The following is an 8967-nucleotide window of genomic DNA, read 5'->3' as shown; positions in this document are numbered from 1 at the left end:
AACAACTTACCTCCTCTTTGTCATGTAACACGGAACGTGTAACGGAGTCATATCCGTAACATAGGATCAATTGCGCATTTTGAAAAGGATTCCTTACAAGGATTTCCCCTGCAGCTCGTAATATGCAATATAAAAGATTTCTAAATATCGCTTTTGGTATATTTTTTTTAGTTTTAGATTTTCACGTTTAGAAGATCATAAAAAAAATAAAAACATATTTTCTAGATTTATAAAAAGGCGGGGAAGATCTAAAAAAACGAAATGTAGTATTGATAAGAAAAATCGATACAAAGTTAGCAATGTTCACGAAATGAGGGGCGGTCGGGTAGCCTAGTGGTAAAAGCGTTCGGTCGTAACGTCGAAGACACAGGTTCGATTCCCGACATGGGTACAATGTGTGAAGCCCATTTCTGGCGTCCCCCACCGTGATATTGCTGGAATTTTCTAAATGCGGCGTAAAACCACACTCACCCATTCACTCACTCACGGTATGACTACACAACCGATGGTGTATTGTGTACAGGATTGCGACAGTTCTGTTTGTTATCTTGAGGGATGCATCCTCACACAGTAATGTTCCAGCTTGTCAACACAAACACGGCAAGTGTTTCATACACACTATAAGTTTGTATTTGAATGTCAGAACTGTGGGGTTCAGAATAATATATTTCGTTTAATTTGATATTAGGACGACCAAGTGACAGTACATTGTTAACATAGGAAAATATTCGCTAACTTGACAGGTGGTACAGATAGGTTTAAATGAAAGAAAACATTAAGCTGACTTTCAAAGCTCAGAACAAACAGGAAATGTGTGGGTAGAATGACGAGTCACGAGTCTCATGACTTCCTACTTGTTGATTATGTTGGATTGTTTTGGATTATGTTGGATTACATTGAGTCGTTTGTGATCGTGTTTCCGGGATGTCTCTGCATGTCTTTTTAACTACATTCTGGAAAGACGTTAGAGTTCAAATGAATTCGGCACTTTTGAAACTATTTTTCACTTTTTACTGCCGTATGCGACAGCGTGTGGTTTTGATTCTGAAAATATCCAGGCATCCTCTAAACTGAAATCACTGTTGCGTTATCTTAATTCAACCATGTCAATGGGACAAAATAAGCGTGAAGACGAATAAATCATCTCATGCAGACATGAATCATTCAAACGTTCATCCCAAGAGCGACCCCTGTTACGTTTATAACACCACTATTATAACGTCACAGTGTTCTACATGGAGGACGTTCAAGGATTGTAGAATGAAACACATGGCGTCACAGTGCCTGACTGAGTAGCGACAAAAACGAAGTTGATGTTCTTGAATTTGACGATATACTCTCGTGAAGAGAATATCGTGCTTCCTTGAATAAACACAATGCTGCGCTTGCCTTAAATAATGCAGGAACCGAAACATTTTGTGTATCATAACTTTTCAGTGATGCATTCATACAATTTTCACCTTTTAGGTCCAACTGAATCTGTTTGGGTGGATAAAGGAGACTGTTTATTCTCTGGCGCTAACGTTTTATATTCATGGAGTACGATCAGAATGCCTGCCGGTTTGCGAAAGAAGTGCTTCTAATTTAAGTATTTCTTTTCTCAGTGATGCGGTCCTTAGCAAATTCATGTTCTAACGTATATTCCACACCTCTGCCCTGCCAGTCAGAATACAGGATTCTAAAATGTCATGGTAGCATAGCGTATGGAGCCAGGTGCTAGCAGCATGTGATGAGAGTCTCGATCAGCTTTGTCCGGACTTCTGTGCACATGTTGTGAAGTGTCGGAGATAATGAAGCCGAATATAGTAGGGTTATTCCATGTGTCCAGTGAAATATCTCCTTTGCCCCTAAACGGTATAATCATGAGAGCAACGTGATATTTCACTCGACACATGGAATATCCTATCTATTATATACTTTGTGTATAGTTGTGTAACAGAAAATGAAATTATTGCATTTCAAATGTAAAACCTTGACACGTATATTCTCCCCATGTAAGACGCAGGCCTAGGGACGCTTTCACCACACCGTAACTACCTAAAAAGTAGTTCCGTGTTTGCAAAATCTTTAAAACTATAAACAAAAGTTAGAAAAAATATCTGAAGTCAATACACTTCTTTATCATACATTTGGATGTATACAAAATCAACTTCAGCAAAAAATATTCTTGAAATCCGCGAGATCGTTATTAAAAGAGAAAGACTACACGCTGGCTAAGGAACAAAAATGGCGCTTTGCGAAACGACTGACAAGGTAAATGAGAAATGTATGTTGATAATGAAACATTTTCAAGAGAATAACAAACGGTATAAGTGTTCACCTGTCAATATTTTGTCTTCTCAGTGTGGAACTTACATAAATAGGGAGTCAACAGTTTGCTTAACAGACACTTGCTTAAGGGGAGATCATTTGCGGGGAGGTAACTTTTGTAAGACAATATTTCCGTGAAAGTGTTATATTCACTGCAGTGTAATATCAAGTCTTTTGTTCACTGCAATGAAAATATCACTTTTCTCAACTTCAGAAAACTTAATCTTTAACATTGAAGTATATGATAAAGAAATATATCGGATATGACCTCTACAATATGCTTCTCAAATAGTGGTAACTGGCCAGATATATTATCGATTGGGGATTAACAGGAAAGGCCCTTTGTAATTTAATTATTATTTCCCTGAGTTTAACTTTCGCCCCGTGTGCTCCCCTATTACCTCGGGTTGAGACCTATATTGAGTGAATGAGTTGGGGTTAACGCTTTGAATATTATTCCAGTTATATCACTGCGTGTCAGCTTAGGAAGCCCCGAAGTGATGCAGGCAGCAGACATTTACCACTTTGGTGAAACTCACGAGCACGGATATGGTGCTGATAAACCTAGAAACGTTCGGTGCGAATCGGGATTAGAACATAGGTTTCTGCCCAAGGTTTCTGCAGAATTCTGCATAGCGAATTCCGGGGCTTTAGCCGACTGGGCCACCCGTGCCCCCAAATTAAACTGGAACTGTTTACAACTATCTGTATAAATCACGAAGTCCTTCCAAACTGACAACATGCACTTTGTCCGTCACTTCCCAATGTATACCAGAAGTAATTATGCATACCACTTCCCGGGCACAATTATATAAAATAATTACGGATCGCGATACAGTATTGGCTTGGTGATCTGTATTTTTTTGGCTTTCCGCAGGCGGAGGCGTCCTGATTCATTTGAAAGGTCAACACAAGTTTGGGGCGTTTTCGAATTGTAATGGAAATGAAATGTCAGTAGTTCCTACTCACATACTCTTGATTTTTCGGTTATCTCTTTGTAATGTGTTCTGATTATCTTAATCAGAGCTCCAAGCAAGGAATGCGAGAGTCCTCCAGTGATTGTTTGGTTGGTTATAAAAGCTTCAAGATTGACAGGCTAAGAGGCATCTTGTATTTGTAGGAATGATTGTTTATTCTCTATCATGACTTTAAACATCGTTTAAGATTGATGAATAAGATGTTTCAAATCACAAAGTGCCATGGACGCGTCATCACATATTAATATCTTTTCTTTTTACTAAATTGTGTCTTTCTCGTAAGGTCATCGGGTCGGAAGTGCACTGAATGCAATATGTTAGGAAGAGTTCCCTCAGGATAAACCTAAATTGTTTCTTTTTTGTTCTATTGGCCAAAGGCATAAACTTTCTGTTTTGAATACTACTGCTGTTTGTTTTACAAAAACACAACCGGACGTGAATCAATCCTACGGAAGTGTTGATATCATATCCATCAAGATAATCAAAGGACAGTGGTTTTAAATCATTATTCTATTTAAAGTGAAAAGAATAAATCAACTCTACACGCATATAAGATATAATGAATAAGATATATAATGAAACGGTATGGCAATTTCTTAAAGACATCTCAGACATATCAATAATTTCAATACCGATCTTGGTGGGTTGAATGGAAATATAATATATCGCAATGACACTTAACTATGCATAATTCTGAAACAATACAAATGACGACAACACATTTTGAGATGATTGAACATGTAAACATTTTCTTTAATAAGCTTTTCGTGAGTTTCTTGATTAATTCGTTTCATACGACTCTTGGACAGAAGTTGTTTGATCAAGTTTACAACATTCAAGAGAACGGAAAAGTTTTCAAAAAATTTCATATCCAAATTCGATTTCCAGTGACTAATACGATATCCGATGCAATTCCCTATTTTGACTCGTACCAAATGTTCAGGTTAAAATTGACATGCCTTTACGTGTGTTTGTGACGGGTGCCTCCGATGGGGAAGGTTACACTCACCTTTTGACGAATACCTGGTATCATCATTATCGGACATTGATTCATAAACACCTGTTCATGATATTGTCGGAATCGTACAATCGACTCTGTCATAGAGTTCTTATCGATATGGAAAGGGTTTTGTCGCTTTTATTTTATATGTACTTGGATGGATTGGATGGCAAGGGTCGATGATTTGGTTAAAGGCGTAAACGTACCTCGACAACGCTCATACTATTGATCACTGGATTGTTTGGCCCAAACTCGATTGTTCACATGCCGCCGTCATGTGCGGTGTTAGGCAGCAAACAAACACTTTTGTATTGACCTAGCCTCATCACTGACCTTTTGTGATCCATTCGTGAAACCTAGTTTGCCTTTTTCACCCTGTGGGTTCTGTTTCGTCAGATATTCGAAGCTATTTTTTCTCTGGCGTTGACGTTTGCATTTTGTTTCGGGCGTGTTTCGGCTAGTACATGTAATTCAAGTCACCTACTGTCAAATTACAGATTTTATATGTACTGTACATATTCCTTGGAAGCGAATCTTCCACAAATATTGAACAACAGACTTTTTACAAATAATATTTAAAAATATATTACAGGATATAGCAACAAAATAAAAACCTGTCTTGTTACGCTTGAATGCAGAAAGAGACCTTGGATGCCATGCTTACTAATTATAAATAAAACAAGTACTAGTATTGTTTGACTTTGAAAAGGGTCATCGAATAAAACATATGTGGTATTCCGGAATAGATAAGTCGGTTGACGTTTTATGTTTTTCTTAATTTTATTATATTTAAGAAATATACAACGAGTAGGTGTTGTTTATCGTACAATAAAACACTATAGCTAGAATACACCATTAGGGGCCCAGTTTATTTCTGATATGCGGTATAAACATTTTTTACAGCCTCTTTGAGGGTGATTATAAAATGTACAAGCTTGAAAAATACTTACCCGTATTTTAATAATGATAACTCCTTCAATAGAATCCGACCTCGGCAAAGACGGACAAGTCCATTTTATGCACAGGTGGATATTTCCTGCATATTCTCACAATCCTCCGGTCGATAACCTGTACCTTTTCTCCCAATAACGATTGTCATATCTCTCTCACGTTTTGATGCGATCATTCGACGATTGCGTTTATCTGCATTGCCAAGCTACATCTATTGGGAACAACTCACCAGACACTCCCCTCTCAATAATAACGTCGTCCAATATACGACGTCATCAATTTGCGAGCGCATGTTCGAATCTCCAGAAATGAAAGAACGATGTTTTATCGTGAAATAAACCACGCTTCGTTCTTCATTGTTCTTATATTATTGAGTAAACTTGTCTTCAAAGCTTTTCATTCAAACTCTTTATTCTTTATTGAATCATATTATCCCGAGGAAAGGTAGAGTCAAGTTCCCAATGTTCAAGCCTCAAGGTTGCATGTCGTTTGTTTGTATATATACGTCGTTTTAAGTCAGTAATATTCTATCCACATCACGAAGGCCTTCGAATCTGGTCCAGACAAACCAGTGGTGATGATGTCGATGATGATGATGATGATGATGATTGTTGTTTAACGCCGCATTCAGCAATATTCCAGCTATATGACGGCGGTCTGTAAATAATCGAGTCTGGACCAGACAATCTAGTGGTTGACATCATGCGCATCGATCCAAGCAATTGGGATACGATGACATGCATCAACCAAGTCAGCGAGCCTGACCACCCGATCCTGTTAGTCGCCTCTTACGACAATCATAGTCGCCTTTTACGGCAAGCATGGGTTGCTATTCTACCCCGGATCTTCACGGGTCAGACAAACCAGTGGTTAATATTAATGTCAATGCCTCACGCCGTCGGGTGACGATGTTACACAATCAGGCAAAATGTCAAGTCTGAAAACATAATCAACCAAATCACCGAGTCTGACCACCCGATCAATTAAGTCACCTCGTACAAAAGAATAGGCCGCTGGAGACCAATCTTAACCTGGCGTCCCCTTGGGGTGCCTAGATAACCAACAGTGAACATCTGTCTGCGGTGATCAAGGAATGGACTTCAGGAGGGTTAGGCACTCCTATATCATCACATTAAATTATCGCCCAATTCAGGACTGAAGATTAACGGCTAATCACCACACGTTCGTCGACAACACTTGGGAAACCTCCATCGTCACATTGATCTTGCCGGCCATTTTGGCGTCGTCCACAATCATGGAAATTGGGCGTGAAACAGTGCATGAGCGTCAGGGGAAACCATTGCGGAAGCTCAAGTACCATTATATGATAGGAGGACGTCTATACTGCTGGTAATAGTCACTCAGATGACACATCACAATGTACATCTTTACGTTAAAGGTCAAAGGATGTTTTCAATGTGACATTTAATAATGAGTCTGAAACGGTAGGGCAGTTCATGCTTAACCGTTTCGCGCACATCTGGTGTCATCATTGATTTTCAATGATCCATTCATATATTTTATTACCGCTATATTGACTTTTATGCCGAATGGAATCTACTTCGGCACATAATCAAGACTGATTATATTCAGCCCTTGACATTTTATGTTTTCATTGCGTTATTCAGAGGTTAGCACATTTTGTGGAGTGTAATGTAGGTTAGCATAGGTTAGTAAATTGTATCAAAGGTTAGCACATATTGTAAATGGTAATATGGTACATGTGGGTACATATTGGCAGACTGCAGACCGCAATAAAGGTTAGAACATTCTGTAAGTAACATTCTAGGATGGCCAAATTTGTGAATGTTAATACACCCTGACGTAAGATCAGTTTACAAATGCTACCACATGTTAGGATTTTTGTTAATTTTCATAAAGGCAAGCACAAAATAGCAATTTTGTAAATTGAACTAAAGAACTACAAAATTTGAAAACAGTGATGTGTATTGGGACAAAGAAATATGCAGATCGCAAAAAACTACATGGAATTTATTGATTAGTTTAATCGTGAACTCGAAGTAATGCAGTGATGCCAATTGCTGTGATGTGGCTTAGAGGCCAGTGGTGCTCCCAAGCCCTGCTTTGCCTCACCAGTGAACGGCCGGCATGACACATCTCCAGACAGTTCCCTCAGGCAGCCAGGTAACTTATTACCTATTCGTGACGAATCCAATTGGAGTGGTACCTCGTTATATCTGGAAACGTACTAAAATACAAATGAGTCAAGTGGATTATTATCCTTTAAAAATCAATTCTAGCACTACGGCTCCCAAATACACCAGCTTTAACATAGACAGTCGAAGGTCTTGGATTGATTTAAGAAACAGGCGTAACATTTATTTCACGGTCAGGTGAACACGATATGAACACAATATATCTATAATCTATAAGGAAACGGTATCTGATAGATATCCTGCAGTGTGACAGTGTGATATTTGTATCTAATATAGACGTTCGGCAGTATAACATATTGATATATGTATGTAACTTATAAAGATTCCGTAGTGTATGCGATCAAGATGGTAATGTAACAGATAGATATTCAGTGGTGTCACTTACATGTGGTATCGTGACGATGGCATGGACACTCGGAAGTGAGACAACTAAGCATGTACTAGGTGACAGAATGATATCCTATAGACAGATGGATATCCGGTAGTAGTGTAACATATGGAATCTGGTAATGTAACACATGGATATCCGGTAGTGTGGTAGATGGATATCTTATGGTTGTTTAACATATGGATATCCGGTAGTGTGACAGACTGATATCCGGTAGTGTGATAGATGGATACCAGATGGTAGTGTGACAGATTGATATCCGATGGCAATAAAACAGATGGATATCCGGTAGTGTGACAGATTGATATCCGATGGAAGTGTTACAGATGGATATCCGGTAGTGTGATAGGTGAGGTGAAATGGGGTTTAACGTCGCGTCCAAGATTATTGCACTTAAATAGCGACGTGCATGTACGTGTGTGTGTTTGTGTGGCTGCTTGTACTAGTCCGGACTGATGCCGATTTATAGTGCTAGCTCAGTGAGATACCATGCCGTAGTTTAACATGAATTCCCCACTCAGACACAGTATACTGACTCCGAGCCGACCAGTCCTTGTTTTAGCCCCCTAATGCCGAGCGCCAGACAGGGTAACAACAAGTACCATCTTTTAACGTCTTTTGGTATGACGCGGCCGGGGATCTAACCCCGGACCTTCCGCTCTCCGGGCGGACGCCCTACCACAAGACCACGGAGGCGGTCCCGTAGTGTGATATATGGATACCAGATGGTAGTATAACAGACGGATATCGGGTTGTGTGACAGGTAGAAAACAGGTAGTGTGACAGGTGAATATCCGGTAGTGTAACAGAAGAATAACAGGAAGTATGATCGGAAAAGGTGAGATTCAATTCTAAAATAAACACGTCCCCTTTTGAAGAAAATTGCCCTTGCTGATTACCTTTTGACTGAGGATTACTTGAATAATAAGAATAACGTGTATTTTCGACACGGTGACCTGGTTTGTATACTACCCAGACAATAGTCGTATATTTTATCATATGGCCAAATATGTGGAACTTCCATGCGGAATCACGAACTTTACTTGGGTGTATGGTTTCCAACCGAAACGCCTTTTCCGGGCTTACATAAAGTTTGAAATGATATCCCATCCCTATATATCATTTATGATGCATGAAAACAGATATGACACCATGTGAACTGAC

At 39.2% G+C, this 8967-nt stretch overlaps 1 long non-coding RNA gene across 1 annotated transcript in view; it reads left to right on the top strand.

The window, feature by feature from the left end:
* Positions 1–5, top strand: part of LOC124143861 — a 3421-nt gene extending 3416 nt beyond the window's left edge. Inside the window, exon 3 of the long non-coding RNA XR_006862330.2 lies at positions 1–5. This exon is cut by the window's left edge and continues 147 nt beyond it. This is a non-coding gene — a long non-coding RNA (uncharacterized LOC124143861).
* Positions 6–8967: the final 8962 nt, after the last annotated feature.

The sequence above is a fragment of the Haliotis rufescens genome, unplaced genomic scaffold (assembly GCF_023055435.1).
Source record: "Haliotis rufescens isolate VD_foot unplaced genomic scaffold, xgHalRufe1.0.p SCAF_5, whole genome shotgun sequence".
In the NCBI taxonomy this organism is placed as follows: domain Eukaryota; kingdom Metazoa; phylum Mollusca; class Gastropoda; order Lepetellida; family Haliotidae; genus Haliotis; species Haliotis rufescens.
The sequence above is the reverse complement of the archived record's forward strand: the minus strand, read 5'-3'. Positions and strand labels throughout refer to the sequence as shown.